Source organism: Leucoraja erinacea, chromosome 5, assembly GCF_028641065.1.
Source record: "Leucoraja erinacea ecotype New England chromosome 5, Leri_hhj_1, whole genome shotgun sequence".
Taxonomy (NCBI): Eukaryota; Metazoa; Chordata; class Chondrichthyes; order Rajiformes; family Rajidae; genus Leucoraja; species Leucoraja erinaceus.
The window spans coordinates 74122562-74140660 of NC_073381.1; the positions used below are offsets into that span (position 1 = coordinate 74122562).

The 18099-nt window shown below is 38.2% G+C and overlaps 1 long non-coding RNA gene across 1 annotated transcript in view; it reads right to left on the minus strand.

The window, feature by feature from the left end:
- Positions 1-291: 291 nt before the first annotated feature.
- Positions 292-18099, minus strand: part of LOC129697407 (uncharacterized) — a 153943-nt gene continuing 136135 nt past the window's right edge. The window contains exon 4 of the long non-coding RNA XR_008723520.1: positions 292-3369. This is a non-coding gene — a long non-coding RNA (uncharacterized LOC129697407). The remainder of the gene's footprint in view (positions 3370-18099) is intronic.

The window sequence follows — 18099 nt, forward strand, 5'->3', positions numbered from 1 at the left end:
AGTGGTTGGAGTTGTAACTCACATAAAGGAGGATGATTGTTGTTCCCAGATATCGATCATCGCTGCCCCAGGACATCATTGCCCTGTCAATGATGGTCTTTCTACCCTAAGGTTCAGAAGTGTAGGGATCTTTGATGATGGATTACGCAATATTCAATTCTATCTCCAGAATCAGGGACAGTTTATTCTCAGCTGTTAACAGGCAACTGAACCATCCTATCAACAACTGGAGAGCGGCCCTGAGCTACAATCCACTTCACTTGAAGACCCTTGGACCATTTTTAATCAGACTTTACTGGACTTTATCTTGCACTAAACTTTATTCCCTTTATCATGTATCAGTACACTGTGGATGGCTCGATTGTAATCATGTGTAGTCTTTCTGAAAACACAAAAAAAGCTTTTCACTGTACCTCAGTAGACTTGAAAATGAGCTAAACTAAAACTAAACCCAAACCATTTCAGCAATTAATATAGTCCATATCTGCTTGCAGCATGTCTAAGAGCTGATGACCTGATAAATTAAAGTAACATTTGCACTACCTAAATGACCAGGCAATCTCCATCTCCAATCTGAAAGAATCAAACCCTCCCACCCTTAATATTCATTGAAATGATCATCATTGTGTCCCACATCATCAATATCCTGGGAGACATCATTGACCAGACAGTCAAATAAACCAGCCATGTCCACAAGAGAAAATTTGAGGCTATGTATTCAGTGGCTAGGGAGTCACCCCCTGACACCACAAGGTCTGTCTGCCATCTTACAAGGCATAGATCGGAAGCCTCATTGAATATTGTCCACTTCCCTAGATGAATACAGCTCCAACACCTCTCATGAAGTCCAACACCATTCAGGACAAAGCATCCCATTTGACTGGTACCCAACAACCACCATTTATTTCCTTCACCATTGGTACACAGTGGCTGCAAAGTGCACATCCGCAACATGTAGGGTGGTGAATCTGTGGAGTCCTTTGCCACAGATGGCTGTGCAAGCCAAGTCATTGGGTATCTTTAAAGCGGAAATTGATGGGTTCTTGATTAATAAGGGCGTCAAAGGTTACGGGGAGAAGGCAGGAGAATGGGGTTGAGAGGTAAAAATAGACCAGCCATGATTAAATGGTGGAGCATAATCGATGGGCCAAATGGCCTAATTCTGCTTATTGTCATATGGTCTTTATGGTTAGTTGAATGACCGGTTGCAGTTTAGTTTAGTTTAGTTTAGAGATACAGTGCCCACCAAATGCACACTGACCAGCAATCCCTGCACTTTGACACTATCCAACATTCCAGGGACAATTTGCACATACCAATCCAATTAACCTACTAACCTGTACGTCTTTGGAGAGTGGGAGGAAACCGAAGATCTCGGAGAAAACCCACTTGATCACGGGGGGAACATCCAAACTCAGTACAGACAGCACTCGTAGTCAGGATCGAACCCGGGTCTCTGACGCTGTAAGGCAGCAACTCTACCGCTGTGCCATCGTGCCACTCTTGGAGGCATAAAAAAACGTTACTTTTAATTGATTTCTGTCTCCTCATGCCAGCGATTCCCAACATGACCACATGGAAATGTGTCAAAGTTCAACACTACTTAGTTGGCACTGGTTATATGATGCAGTGCATACATCAGTTTCAGGAATGTCCTGCACCAGTTCAAATCGCATAGGTTACTCATTCAAAATGGATCCAGTACAGATTTTGTTCTGGATCTATTATGGTTGAATGCTTCCCCACAAAATATATTCACTTCTTTATCCAAGATATGACACTGCCGTATACCTATGACTATCCTCATACCAGTCAATACATTATTGTTATGACATTGCTGATAAAATATGACGAATTTTAAGATTTGTGCAGAGTTCCTTCTGGCATTGTAACTTTGGTAATGAGAATAATGCTGAACTATACACGAGACTCTACATTAGTTTCATAACATTTTATTATCATATACTGTTATGGAGCTCATTTTACCCTTCAGATTTAGGTTTATATGTAATCAGTTTTGAAAAATACTGCAGCATTCAATCATACAAACTTTACATATCAATAAAGGGCTTTAACCATATAAATTGTCATTTTCCCCTGGTCTATCTGGTATTTTGCTCAAACCATCAAGATAAGATATGAAGGATCTTGAAATAATTATCGAGTTATCAGAACAAAGGTCCGCATTTTTACTTAAAAATATAAAATGGTCAATGTTTAAAAATAATAGAGCAGAACCAAAAAGAACTGAGTGATGCTGGGCTACTTTGTATGAATAGATTGTTAGCAACTGGCAAGGCACTGTGGCGCAGCGGTAGAGTTGCTGCCTTACAGCGCCAGAGATCCCGGTTTGATCCTGACTACGGGCGCTGTCTGTACGGAGTTTGTACGTTCTCTGTGTGACCACGTGGGTTTTCTCCAGGTGCTCCGGTTTCCTGCCACACACCAAAGACGTTCAGGTTTGTAGGTTAACTGGTTTCTGTAAATTGTAAATTGTCCCTAGTGTGTAGGATAGCGCTAGTGTACGGGGTGATCGCTGGTCGGCCAAGCCTCGATGAACCGAACGGCCAGTTTCCATACAGTATCTCTAAAGTCTGAAGTCAAGATGATGTATTTTTAAACGATTTGCTGTATTATGTTTAGAATTTACAATGAGAAACAATTATCTTACCTAATTTTACTAAAAATGTAGCATCTTATTGTCCTACAAATGGAGGAGTGCTTCAGCTCATTGAACTGCCTTAAAATGCCTCGGTTGTAAGTACATCAAGCCAGTTGGTTCTGAACCACTGGTTCTTAAACTTTTCACCTCTTTGTAATTGTACTCTAAACTCATTTTCCAACCACTTTTCCTTAGATCAGTTCAAGTGGGCCTGAAGTCTGATTGATTCTGACATGAACACTCTTGAAGTACTTCTAATGGGACTCTTTTGCATTTTATTCCTTTGAAACCATTGCAGTGTGTTTACTGGTATTTACATTTTGTGGCCTAAAAATGAACCATGGAAATTAGAAAACAAACTCCTATTCAACATTTCATGTCAAAGGTGATGGCCATGCCTGTGTGTTGTCTGTGGGACAAACATTTTCTGTGATCTTCAGGCCTCTGTTCTGCAGTGTTGCACTCTCCCCAGTTACATACCTGTCTGGGGGGAGTGCTGCAACTTATCTTGTCAATGTGGGAAGTCCTAGACGATGCCATCAAACTGATGGATGGCAGAGATGCTCCTTTGACACGCGCACAATAGCGCTGGCAGAGAAGAAAGAAAGTGAGCCATTCTTTAAACAATGTTGCTTTTGAGTTGTACAAAATTCACACTCGCTGAATGAAACAGTTGCCGTGTTCCGAAGTTCACTTTGTACTTCGACCTTCAAGGGGAGAGAGAGAAAAAAAAATCACGCAAGGCTCCTGTGCAACTTGCAAAGTGCTTAATTTAGTTAATTTAACCATCAGCTACACTGAGCACATAGACTGCTGCAGAGTGCACCTGTTAGGCTCTGTAGCGTGGTGCCTCCGGCTGTTTGCTTTTGTTTTCAATCACAATTGTGGACTGTTAGTGCTGTTGCCTGATTATCGCAGTTATCATATAAAACAGTCATTAAGGACTAATGTGCACCTGCTATAGGAAATGCATGAATCAAGTATGGTCTCATTTCATTCCCTGCTGCACAGATTCATAGATTTCACTCATTGAATCCCGACAATGCCCTGGGCAGCAGAAGATAGGTCGACACATACCTTTTCTGCAATAAAACAGATTTCAGACATTTAATATAAATGTTCCAAGCTCTCAGGACGCTAACTCTTCTAGTCGGCAAGTTAGAAACTCTTTCGGAGTCCCATCACCATAAGACTGGGCAGCAATTGGTGACATGTTTAGGTGGGTACGAATGTTAACTCTGGGATGGCTGAAAACCAGTAGAAGTGCGGTAAAAAAGGTAGACGAGAGAAAAAAGGGCTTTGAAAACAGATCCTCTAAAATTGTTGTCAGGGCCTTGACGACGTATGAATGGAATGCTGTTTCATTTATGTGTTCCTCTTCAGAACTGGAGATTTCCGACAAGATAGTGCATGAGCTTTCTGAAAGGGGAAAGCTTTTTGTTTTTTCACACAAACATGCTCAGACATAGCTTTCCTTTCAGCTAATTAAACCGTTTTGAAGGAAACTGGTTAAACAGTGACATCTTTGTGGGGAGCCTCGGAATAAATAGCGCAATATAGAAGAGGGGACATTTAAAGGGTGACTTCTGCCATTGTCTGTGCTGGAGGAATCTTTTCTACTTGGTCAATGCCGCCAGAGTGACCTTTCACAATGGAGAGAATTTGTAGCCAATAACCTCGAGAGATGCCATTAAGAGGACAATCTCAGAATAACATTTCATGGTAGGGAGCCAAGCTTGCTTTCTCTCGGCCCATGATGCTTTCAACATTTCACATGCATGGTTGTTTGCTGCTTACATGGTGTTGGTGCCCAAACAGTTTCAGATCATTTTTCACAGCTTCTGCGTCTTTTTGAAGTGTGTGTTTAAAACATGACAGAGTTTAAGTACAATCAGACACAATCTGCTTCGCATAAATCAGGCGCTTTTAAAAAATGTTAAATTTAAATCTGCAAGGACTGGAAATAACATTAAGCACTTAACCAACATTTTGAGAGATTATGCATTATGCATAACAAGCATTATTCACATCATATATATTTAGTCAATGGCAAATCAGAAAGTTTTTATGAGATTTATCAAAGTATTTGTTTCAAATAATGTTAAGATTTTATTCTCAATTCTTTGTTTTATCTTTTCTCTACAGCTTGTGGTCTCAATTAAGTCTTACATGCTCAACTCAACTTAAACAAGAATGTTTCAAATTCACAGAGAATAATAATTCTCTATTTTGCTTAAATTGGCAGAACAATCTGAAACCATAGACATCAGCCATCTGAAATTAGAGTAGAATTGCAAACTGAACTGACAAAACAGAATGTTAATATGTATTAAACAGCAGGGAAGTCCAAAATAACACTTTATTAAAATTAATTGGTAAAAAGATAATTTGCCTGAACCTTTTCAAAAACCTGTGAGAAATGTGGAAACAAGAAACTTCAAATGCTGGTTTATTTTTAAAAAAAGGCACACAGTGCTGGAGTAATTTAGCAGGTTCATGTTCATAAGCGATAGGAGCAGAGTTAGTCCATTCGGCCCATCATGTCTACTCCACCATTCAATCATGGCTGATCTCCCCTTCAACCCCATTACCTTGCCTTCTCCCCATAATCCTTAACACACATACTAATCAAGAATTTATCTATCTCTGCCTTACAAATATCAATTGATGGCCTCCACATCCTTCTGTGTCAATGAATTCCACAGATCCACCACCTTCTGAATAAAAAAAAAATCTTCCTCATCTCCTTCCTGCAGGAACATCCTTTTATTCTGAGGTTATGACCTCTGGTCCTAGACTCTCCCACTAGTGGAAAAATCTTCTCCACATCCACTCTATCCAAGCCTTTCACTATTCGGTCAGCTTCCAAACTTCAGCTAGTCGAGGCCCAGCGCCTAGGGTCAGGCTGCATCTCTGGAGGACATGATATTTCAACTTCATCACGCCTTGCTTGGCTGAAGAATACATTTCAACACTTGCAAACTATTCCTGGTAAGACTGTGCATTGCAGGAATGGTCCTGGAATGGTAGGAGGACCAAAAGGTGCTGCAGCTCTGTGTCAGGTCTGTAGAGTATAACCAATTCATCATGCCAGCCTTTAATCTACTGATTTGTTTGAGGAGGTAGTTTAGGTCCATCCTTCCTCTATCTTCATAGGAAACTGCTTAGTCACCCTGATGCCGTAACTGACCAAATCAACAAAGTCTCCAGGTCATTCCTCCCACACCTTCTTGAATGATTTTGCCAGTACAGAGTTTACTACTTCTGTTGAGAGAAACTCCTGCATCTCTTTAGGCATTTTGCAATCTCGGTGTTTGGTCTTGGCACTGGTTTATTATTGTCACATGTACTGAGATATAGTGAAAGGCTTTTGTTTGCATGCTGTTCAATTAAATCGGATCATACTATTCATGAGTACAATCAAGTTAGACACAATTACAACAAGTAGTGCAAGCTGAAAAATACCAGAATGCTGAATATAGTTTTACAGTATTGGAGCATTACAGTTCCAGAGAAAAAGTCCAAGTGTGGAAGAAGCTGTTCCTGAGTCTTCTGACCTCACGAGAGGGGAGAAGAGAGAATGAACGGGGCAAGAAAGATAGTTAATTTTGTTGGCTGCTTTACACACAGAGGCAGCAAGTGTAGGTGGAATTGGTGATGGGAACGCTGGTCTGTGTGATGGACTGGACACCTCTCTGCAATTTCTTGCAGTCTTGGGCAGAGAGGACCCAATATCTGCCCACCTATTCCTCTCTGCTATACAAGCCTATACACCAAAATGGGCCAAACCCAGGCAGGTGGGACTAGTGTAGCTGGGACATGTTGACCAATGTGGGTGAGTTGGGCTGAAGGGCCTGTTTCCAAACTGTATCACTCTATGACTCTATCATCATGTTAAGCACAAAACACTTGGTCCCCTGATCAAATATTTGATATAGGTTATGAAAAGTCAGGGCCCCAGCAGAGGTTGTCATACATTCTACTAGTTGTTCCTCGCCAACTTGAAAATCACACATTTATACCTACTTTCTGTCTGTCCATCTCAATTAATGTCATTCAATTCTATGTGATCCATCTAGTTTTGCATTACATCCTCTTGATTGATATCTTAATAAAGTCCTTATGAAAGTGCAAATCCAGGAGATACACAGGTTCAGCCAAATCTATTCTGCTCGTCCAACATCAAAAAGGCACTTAAGCAGATTCATCAAATTGACTTCCTTTTCATAAATCCAAGTTGGTTCCACCCAGACTAATTAATATTTTCTAAGTGTCTTTTTGATACTTCCTTAATATTAGCTTCTAGCATTTTCCATACCAACAATGTCAGGCCAACAGATCTGTAGTTGCCAAGGTTCTCTATCCTTCATTTCTCATATAATGGGGTTACATTTACTATCTTCCCATCTTTCAGGACCAACTAGAATCCATGGTATTTTGGAAGAATACATCCAATTAATCCACTGCAAATCTATGTTAAATTAATGCATATTGATACATTGAGGTTTACCATACAATTCTTTGGCTAACTGTATAAAATATATAGTCTGAATCTTAGATAGACACAAAATGCTGGAGTAACTCAGCGGGACAGGCAGCATCTCTGAAGAGAAGGAATGGGTGACTGCCTTCTGGAATTCTCTGCCACAGAAGGTAGTTGAGGCCAGTTCATTGGCTATATTTAAGAGGGTTAGATGTGGCCCTTGTGGCTAAAGGGATCAGGGGGTATGGAGGCAGGTACAGGATACTGAGTTGGATGATCAGCCATGATCATATTGAATGGCAGTGCAGGCTCGAAGGGCCGAATGGCCTACTCCTGCACCTATTTTCTATGTTTCTATGTTTCTATGTTTCTATGTGACGTTTCGGGTTGAGACCCTTCTTCAGTCTGATTCTTAGTCTGATGAAGTGTCTCGACCCGAAATGTCACCTATTCCTTTCCTCCAGAGATGCTGCTTTACCCGCTGAGTTACTTCAGCATTTTGTGCCTATCTTCAGTATTACAGCATCTGCAATTCCTTCTTCCATTTATAAAATATATATCTGTAAGCAGTTTGCTAACGGTCTCCATCATCATGGACTGGGAGTTCACTGAGTGCTGGCATCAACACTTTGCAGAAAGTGATGCCATTTTAACTCCTCGATTAGATTACTGCCTTCTAATTGTTCCCAGATAACCATTATTTCTGATTTATTTTCAGCGAGGAAACAAAAGTACATTGGGAATATCTCTTCAATCAAAGCAATCCTATTCATTTAGGAATATAGTATTCCCACCATATACTTTTGTGTTGTTGCTCCATGGACTTAAATTTTCCTGCTATTATTGAAACTTAAATATTGCCTAACTCCATCAAGGACCACTATACATTATGCCCACTGTCCACTTTATTTCAATTTCCTTTAATTATAAATGGACAAGGCGGGTGTAGTTATTCTGAAATTAAGTCTTAGAAAGATCCTAGCCCAAAATATGAGTTCCCTCTTTCAGGTAGCTGCAAAGTTATCTTCACTGATTATTCTGGTGTATCATTAGGGCACTGAGCACGAATGATTGTTCGATGCTTATCATTGAGAGCTGGAAGGTAAGATGAGGATTTTCCATCAAACTATATCTTTTTTTTTTTAATTTAATTTATTAGAAGTAAGTACAATACAGTGGTACCTTTTTACAGCTTCCCAAAATTATGTTAGCATAATACATTATCTGTACAAGAGAGATAAGAAAGAAAGAGATAGTAAAGAATAGAGGAAAATCTAATGTGTGTGGAAAAAAAGAGAGAAAACGAGCTAGTAAAGAAAAGAAATGTAGGAAAGTGAAGCAGGAGGGAGATTATCCACTCGCCACAAGGAGATGCTTTTTTATATTCTTGATCATCTAATTCACCCATACCTGAAACTTTTAATTTTTACAATACTGTTGCACCACATGAATCCAAAAAAACAATAAATGGAGATCAACTCGTTAAGAATTGGTCTTGTTTGTCTATTAGGAGGAGTCTCATTTCTTCCAAGTGTGCTGTGTCCAACATATTACTGGTCCACATTTTAAATGTTGGTATAGTAGCATTTTTCCAAAATTTAAGTATGTTTTTTTGCTGTTATTAAACCATAATTAAAAATGAATTTTGGGGTATATTTAATTTGTTCCCATCTCCCATTACTCCGAATATAATAATTTCAGTATTAGGTTCCATTTTTATCTTAAGTAGACTAGTGAATATATCAAATATATCACACCAATATTTATGAAGTTTTGTACAAGAAATAAAAGAGTGTGTGATTATTGGCATTTTGAGAAAGATATTTGTCACAGATGGGAGAAATATTTGGGTAGAATTTATTCAACCTAGTTTTTGAATAATATTTATCTGTGTAATATTTCAAATTGATTTTAAATTGTGTCTAGCATTAATCGAACATTTATGTATATATATCAAATACTTTTCCCATGTTTCTTTGGAAATTTTTATCATTAATTAATTTTCCCAGTCTTCTCTAATTGCCTCTGTTGATGGCAATTCTCTGTTAAGAATACTATTATATAGATATGATATTAATTTTTGTGTGTCCGCCTTAATATTCATTGCTTCTTCCAGTGGGTCTATCATTATGCTCTGAAATCTTGGTATGTATTTCTTCATAAAGTCACATATCTGTAAATATTTAAAGTATTGGTTGTTATTCAGTTTAAATTTTGATTTTAATTGTTGAAATGATAATAAATTTCCCATTTCATACATGTCACCCACCTTTTTAATTCCCAATCTTTCCCATTGTCTATATGTTTTATCCATAAGAGATGGTTTAAATACCGGGTTATTCACTATTGGTGTTAGTGCTGATAGGTTTCTTAATTTTAAAGTTAATTTTATTTGTTTCCAAATTCGTATTATATTATGTATAATTGGATTCTTTTTATATAATGTATTGTTCAATTTTATCGGGGAGAAGAGGATCGCTCCTAAATCGTACGGAGAACAATCCTCTTTCTCCATTCTTATCCATTCCATCTGTTGAGAAGGACTATCCAACCAATAAATTATATTCTTAATATGCACTGCCCAATGATAATATAAAAACTTAGGCAGTGCAAGTCCCCCTACCTCTTTGGGTTTGCACAAGTGGTTTCTTTTAATTCTATGTGCTTTATAGTCCCAGATAAAATTGGTAATATTACAGTCTAATTTTTTTTTTTAATGTTTTGGTATATATATATATGGGTTGAAATAAGTATATTATTTGTGGTAGAACTATCATTTTATAGCGTTTATTCTGCCAATTAATGATAATGGGAGCGTTTTCCAAAATTTAATCATTCAATTTATTTAATAATGGAGTAAAATTAGCGTTAAATAAAGATTTATATCTTCTAGTAACTTGAATACCCAGATACTTGAATTTTTCAGTTGCAATTTTAAATGGAAATTTTAATAGGTGATTCGCTTTCTGCGGGTTTAGTGAAATAATTTCACTTTTGTTCCAGTTTATTCTATATCCAGAAAAAGAACCAAATTCCTCTATTAAATTTAGTAAATTCGGGATACTCGTTTGTGAATTTGTAATATATAAAAGTATATAATCCGCATATAATGACATTTTGTTATTAGAGTCATTAGTATTATATCCCTGAATATTCAGATGCGTTCTTATCCTTTCAGCCAAAGGCTCTATCATAAGGGCAAATAGCAGGGGTGATAAAACACATCCCTGCCTATTGCCCCTTGATAATTGGAATTTTGGAGATAACATATTATTAGTTAATATTCTTGCCATCGGTTTATCATATAGTAATTTTACCCATCTAATAAAATTATCTCCCATATTAAATTTTTGGAGTACTATGTATAAATACTGCCACTCTACCTGATCAAATGCTTTCTCTGCATCCAAAGATATAACTAATAAGTCTTCCTTTTCCATTTTATGTGAATACATTATATTAAAAAGTCGTCTCAGATTATTAGATGATTGTCTTTTAGGTATAAACCCCGTTTGGTCCAGGTTTATCAATTTATTAATATATTTACTCAATCTTCTTACTAAAGTCTTTGCTAAAATTTTCTAATCTGTATTTAAAAGTGATATGGCTCTATATGAGCCCGGATCTTCTAAATCTTTATTTTTTTTAGTATAAGCGCGATTGTAGATTCTGCTAGTGTTTCTGGTAATTTCTTTTCGGTAAAGGCAAACATGTATAATTTAAGTAACCGTGGGACCATTAACTCCTGAAATCTTTTATAAAATTCATTATTAAAACCGTCTGGTCCTGGCATCTTCCCATTTTTCAGTTCTTTTATTGTTTCTATTATTTCTTCACGTGATCTGAGCCCCTAATTCCTCTTGTTCTAAGATATCCAATTTTGGCAGATTACAATTATCTAAAAAATTTATAATTTTAATGTCTTCCATTTTAGTTTTAGATGTATATAAGTTTTGATAGAATTGAGCAAACCTTTTATTAATGTCCTTGGGTAGAGTTAATAGTTCCCCATTCTCTGATTTGATTTTAATAATAGTATTTTCCTTTTCTTGCTTCTTCAATTGTCGCGCTAGTTTATGTGGTTTATCGTCAAATTCAAACTGTACCTGTTTTGTAATCTGAAATAATCTTATTACTCTTGCCGATAATATTCGATTAAGTTTCAATTTCAATAATGTAATCTTATTATGTTTATCTATAGTTGGGTCTTTTGTGTTATCTAATTCTAATAGTTTAATTTCCTTTTCTAACGTCCATTGTTCTGTCCTATTATTTTTATTTTTGAAAACTTTGATATGAAATTATAACTCCACGGATGAATGCCTTAAAAGTTTCACATAATAAAGATGGTGAAATACCTGGTGTCTCGTTTGTCTCAAAAAAAAAATAATTTGTTGTTTTAAATACTCGTAACCTTGTGGGTTATTAGCTACTTGTGTATTAAATCTCCAAAAAGATTTTATACCTGGCATTCCCTCAAGTTTTAAAGTAAAAGTGATCAGAAATTACACTATTATGATATGTAGAATTAATCGTGTATGGGATTAATTTTGTATCCCCTAAAAAATAATCAATTCTTGAGTGGGTTTTGTGTACCGATGAGTAGAACGAGTATTCCCTTCCAGTTGGATTAACTATTCTCCATACATCTGTTGTATTATTGTTTTTTATATATGTGTTTAAAAATTCACTAGTCTTGGATTTGACGCTGCCCTTCCTTAGTTTTATTGATTTGTCTAAATATGAATCTATAACACAGTTAAAGCTCCCCCCCCCCCCCCCCCCCCCCCCCCCCTAATATTACATTTTGGTAATTATACTCATCTATTATATCCGTGATTTTCTTAAAAAATTGGGGGTTATCAAAATTTGGAGCATAGATATTTATCAGTCAATGGTGTAGAGTAAATTTCTCCCGCAACTATGGTGAACCTTCCTTCTTTATCAGATATAGTATTCTTCAATATAAATGGTATACCTTTCCGAATAATAATAACCGTTCCTCTAGCTTTAGAGGTAAATGACGAGTGATAAGTTTGACCTATCCAGTTTGCCCTCAGTCTCATCTGTGTTTGTAGTTTCGTATGAGTTTCTTGCAGAAAAGCTATGTCCACATTTAAAGATTTTAACTGGGCCAGAATCTTGCCCCTCTGAATTGGGTCATTCACACCCCTAATATTCCAACTACAGAATGTGATTCCTCCATTCTTTTTTTTGCTATTGTCTTGCATTGTTAATTGGTTTTGGTGATTTTGATTCATGTGGTGCAGTTAAATACCTCAGGATTTTGGGTCGTCCCGTGCTTCTGACGTTATTTTACATCTCCTCCGTCTATTGAACCTCCATGAGAAAAAGAGAAATGTGTATTGAAAGATAGAAGAAAAAAAGAAAATTTATTGAATGAACCACATAAAAACGAATTTAAAAAAAAAGTGACTTTAAGGTATCAAAAAGGTGATACCTTAAATTCGAGATGCCATCTATGTTGGCCAAAAATTGATTGACCTCCGAAGTTGGAATTATACATTGAGCTCAGCCCCCTAGATAAGATGTCATAGACGACAACATGCCGCTTCCTCTTAATATATCAAAAAATCATTTAAAAAAAAGTTTCATCAATAGAGAGTTATCATCATCTGCACTATTTCAAATATTCTCTTATGTACCCAGGCTTTAAACCTTCTATAGTGCTTACTCAGTATCATAGAGTCCATCTTCAGTAATATAGCATCTGCAATTCCTTCTTACATTTATAAAATATATATCTGTAAGCAGTTTGCTAACGGTCTTCATCTTCATGGACAGAGAGTTCACTGACTGCTGGCATCAACACTTTGCAGAACGTGATGCCATTTTAACTCCGCGATTAGATTACTGCCTTCTAATTGTTCCCATTGATTTATTTTCAGCAAGGAAACAAAAGTACTTTGGAAATATCTCTTCCTCCAAAGCAATCTTATTCATTTAGGAATATAGTATTCCCACCATATACTTTTGTGTTGTTGCTCCATGGACTTAAATTTTCCTGCTATTATTGAAACACTTAAATATTGCCTAACTCCATCAAGGCCCACTATAAATTATGCCCACTGTCCACTTTATTTCAATTTCCTTTAATTATAAATGGACAAGGTGGCTGTCGTTATTCTGAAATTAAGTCTTAGAAAGATCCTAGCCCAAAATATGAGTTCCCTCTTTCAGGTAGCTGCAAAGTTATCTTCACTGATTATTCTGGTGTATCGTTAGGGCACTGAGCACGAATGATTGTTAGACTCTTATCATTGAGAGCTGGAAGGTAAGATGAGGATTTTCTGTAGGGTTGTGATTCAACTGGGTGAGACTTTCCTGCTAAACTTGCACTTTTTGCATGCAGCATGATTTTTAAAGTTTGAACAATTTATCATTGGAATTCCACTCAACACGGGAGAAGGAAGTAGAATGATATACATTTTTTTTAAAAATTAGAGGCATCTGCATATCATAGTCCAAACGAATACAAACTTTGTTTAACGATTACATATTAAATATCCAGGATTCCAGGGACCCAGTTACCAAAGTAGCTGGGATCCTCCTTTATCGGTTACATATTAACATTGCCTCTAATTATTTATTTATATTTATAGATAGGAAAAAGAAGGAAAAAAAGAAATTAGAAATGTAGGATAAACTATCAATAATACAACTTAGGAAAAAGGTCCGTAGGTCAGATAACATAACTATCCATCTAGTCCTGGATTCAGGTTTCAGAATAATTTTGGAGAACATGAGGGTATATTGGAGAATATGGCATGCTTGCTTTATAGATCAGGGCATTGAGTATAAGAGGTCATGTTGTAGCTTGATAAGAATTTGGTAAGACTGCATTAGGAGTATTGCATGCAATTCTGGTCACCCCATGAAGGCTTTGGAAAGGGTGCAGAGGAGGTTTATCAGGATGATGCCTAGATTAGGGAGTAGTAGCTACGGAGAGAGGTTGGACAGGTTTGGATTATTTTCTCTGGAATGCCAAATATTGCAGGGGAACCTGATAGAAGTGTATAAAATTATACAGATAGTCGTAGGTGCAGTTGTAGTCGGGTCGCCATGTAGTTTTAGGTAGTCATAGGTAGTTTTAGTTTATCGCCTTTGCTGACTGGCCATTTTCATTGGCTCATTTGGGGAAAAAAACATAAGCAGGAGTTTTCAGAACCAAGGAAAACCGACCGGTAATGTTAAATGTCCGCCGATCTTCACAGCTGTGTTTCTCTGGCTTATTAAAAGTTGTCTCCACTCCTTCTCCTCCCTTCTCCTCCCCCCCCTCTTTTAAAGGACTCACCGTACACTGTGCTAGCCATCTTAATTACAGCGCCAACCTTCCTGTTCATCGCGGAGTGTGTCTCTATCACCTTGGTTTTGTACCGTGCGAATTTCAGACAGCGCTCCCCCCGCTTGCCCTGGCCCCCACCTTTGCAATGTGTGTGTGTGTGTGTGTGTGTTCCATTCTGACAGTCGCCATTCCAATTCCCGGTTTCTCAGGCGACTGCCGGCAACTTGACAGACGTCGGCAGTCCGCTGAAAAAAAATTGCCTAAGTGGTCAGGCCCATAGCTCTCTCTTGAAATTAAAGAGATTCAATTAAATCTTTCCCCTCGCACTTTAAACCTATGTCCTCTTGTTCTTGCTTCCCCTAATATGGGTAAAAGCCTGCATTCACCCTCGTTTTCCCCTCGTGATTCCCTGATTCCCCTACTGCCTCCTCACAAACCTCCATAGTTAATCAACACACAATTTGCCTTGACAAATCTTTGCTGATCTTTCTAATTTAATCCATATATTTTGAAATGTCAATTACTTTTGCTTAGATTTTTGGCTCTGAAAGGCTTCCTTCCCACTGATGTCAGGCAAGAAGTTGCTGAGTGCAGCCATCTGTTGAATTTAAGCAGAGGTTTAACAAGTACAATATTCCGAACCTCTGTCTCAATTCCACAGCTAAAGGGATTTGGAAAATTGTGGTCAAGGTCTCTGCACTTTCCATCTTTCTCTCCACCAGCAGCTGAGCAATCAAACACTGCGACTTCTTCTTAAGTTGTGCCAACTCTTAAATGCTTCTAGTATTTTTGCTTTTTTTCCTATTTCTCTACTGCTTCTGCTTTAACTCTGCCATTTACAGCATTTTTTTCTGCAGTGATGGATTCATTCCTAAAGATTCCTTAGGAACATTGGGAAGATTCCTTAGCCTCACAGTGCCAGAGACCCGGGTTCGATCCTGACCTCAGGTGTCTGTGTGGAATTTACACGATCACCCCGTGACCACGAGGATTTCCACGTCCAGATTCAGGGACAGTTTATTTTCAGCTGTTATCAGGCAACTGAACTATCCTACCAACAACTAGAGAGCAGTCTTGAACTACTATCTACCTCATTGGAGACCCACAGACTATCTTTGATCGGACTTTATTGGACTTTATCTTGCACTAAACGTTATTCATGTTATTCCTTTAATCATGGATTTGTACTGTGAATGACTCGATTGTAATCATGTATTGTCTTTCCGCTGACTGGATAGCATTCAACAAAAGCTTTTCACTGTACCTCGTACACGTGACAATAAACTAAACTCAACTCAACTCTTCTGGGTGTTCTGGTGGTCTCCCACACCCCAAAGACATGCAGGTTTGTAAGCTGATTGGCCTCTGAATTGCCGCTAGTGTTTTGGGAGTAGAGAAAGTGGGATTACATAGAACTAGTGTGAACCAGTGATCAATGGTCAGCGTGGAGGCGGGGGGCCAAAGGATCTGTTTCCATGCTGTATCTCTAAACTAAACTAAACTAAGCAGACCACTTCAAGGAAAAATAAAATCATTAATGTTGAATTAAAAAAGGAATCTCTCAAACACATGGCAATTTATTTTTGTATCCTAATATTTAGTTTAGTTTAATTTAGTTTAATTTAATTTAATTTAGTTTAGTTTAGTTTAGTTTAGTTTAATTTAATTTAGTTTAGTTTAGTTGAATTTAGTTTAGTTTAGTTTAGTTTAATTTGATTTAGTTTAGTTTAATTTAGTTTAGTTTAGTTTAATTTAGTTTAGTTTAGTTTAGTTTAGTTTAGTTTAGTTTCGAGATACAGAGTGGAAACAGGCCCTTCGGCCCACCAAATCTGTGCCAACCAACGATCACCCTTACACTAACTAGATCTATCCTATCCACTAGGGACAATTTACAAAAGCCAATTAACCTACAAACGTGAAGGAAACCCAGGTGATCACAGGGAGAACGTGCAAACTTCGTACAGACAGCACCCCTAGTCAGGATCAAACCCGGGTCCCTGGCGCTGTGGCAGCAACTTTACTGCTGTGCCACCATTTAATGAAAGAGTTTGAGCTCTCATTAATGCTACACTTTCCCCATCTTACTTCTGATACAAACTTGTCCATGTTCAGGAAACCTTTTCAGCTGACATCTTACAGCACCACCCCTATTGTGGTCGAGGCTGCCATGCCAGGACTTGAGAAGGGGTGTTTGTACAGGAAGAGTGGTTTCTGGTGTCAGCCAACACACTGCATGGACTCTAGTGCTCACCTGGATTGTACTCGCTAAAATTTAGAAGATTGAGGGGGGATCTTATAGAAACTTACAAAATTCTTAAGGGGGTGGACAGGCTAGATGCAGGAAGATTGTTCCCGATGTTGGGGAAGTCCAGAACAAGGGGTCACAGTTTAAGGATAAGGGGGAAAGCCTTTTAGGACCAAGATGAGAAAAACATTTTTCACACAGAGAGTGGTGAATCTCTGGAATTCTCTGCCACAGAAGGTAGTTGAGGCCAGTTCATTGGCTATATTTAAGAGGGAGTTAGATGTGGCCCTTGTGGCTAAAGAGATCAGGGGGTATGGAGAGAAGGCAGATACAGGATACTGAGTTGGATGATCAGCCATGATCATATTGAATGGCTATGCAGGCTCGAAGGGCCGAATGGCCTACTCCTGCACCTATTTTCTATGTTTCTATGTTTCTATTTACGTTTCAATTTCCTTTCTCATAGCTCCCGTAAACCTCACAACATCGTGATCATTGCTTTATAAATGGGCCCTCAATGGAAAAACGCGCCATTTATTTCACTTCTGTCCTACCGATTAATTCAGCATTTCTCCTTTTTTTTTATATCAAAATTAAATGTATTCAATTATTTACAATAATAATTAGAAAACAAACAATAACAACACACTCTCCACCATAATACAGACATTGCCAAGTATTCTTATTGTACTAAGTGTCAAATTATTATGTTACTATCCTGATCCAGTAGACAGTCAAGCCCGCTCAGTGCCCAGCGGTCCCGGAAATCACCCACGGTGCACGTGGATATCGCGTGCTCTTTCTCACGGGACATCCGGGTGCGGATGTAGCCCCCAAAAATGGAACAGGCGGGTCATGGTGGAGCATGATGAGGCATAGGAGAGAAGGGGGAGAATGGGGTGGGTGTTACCTAAAATTGGAGAATTGGAGAATTAAATGTTCACGCTGTTGGGCTGTAAGTTACCCAAGTGGGATATGAGGAGCTGTTCCTCCAGTTTGCATGTGGCCCCACTCGGGCATGGAAGAAAGTCCAGGGCAGAAAGATCGGAAAGTCCAGCGGGTCTTGGTGGAACTAGGCCAAGTGTGAAACGGTCGGCTGGTCTACGCCAGGTCATGTCATTGTACAGGCGGCCACATCAGGAACACCGCATGCAGTGGGTGAGGTGAGAGGAGATGGGCTTGGAACAGATCTAGCAGCTCAAAATGTGGCATCTGTGGACCATCAATAGCAGCAGGCATTTATGCCACCACAATCTTTTCCCCAAGTGGAAATGTCAAATACGAGAGGGCACAGCTTTAATGTGAAAGGGCAAAAGTTGCAAGGAGATTTACAAGAGGGGGTTTGAACATGGAGAGTGGTTGGTGTCTGGAATAAACAGCCAGGGAAGATGGTATAAACAGAT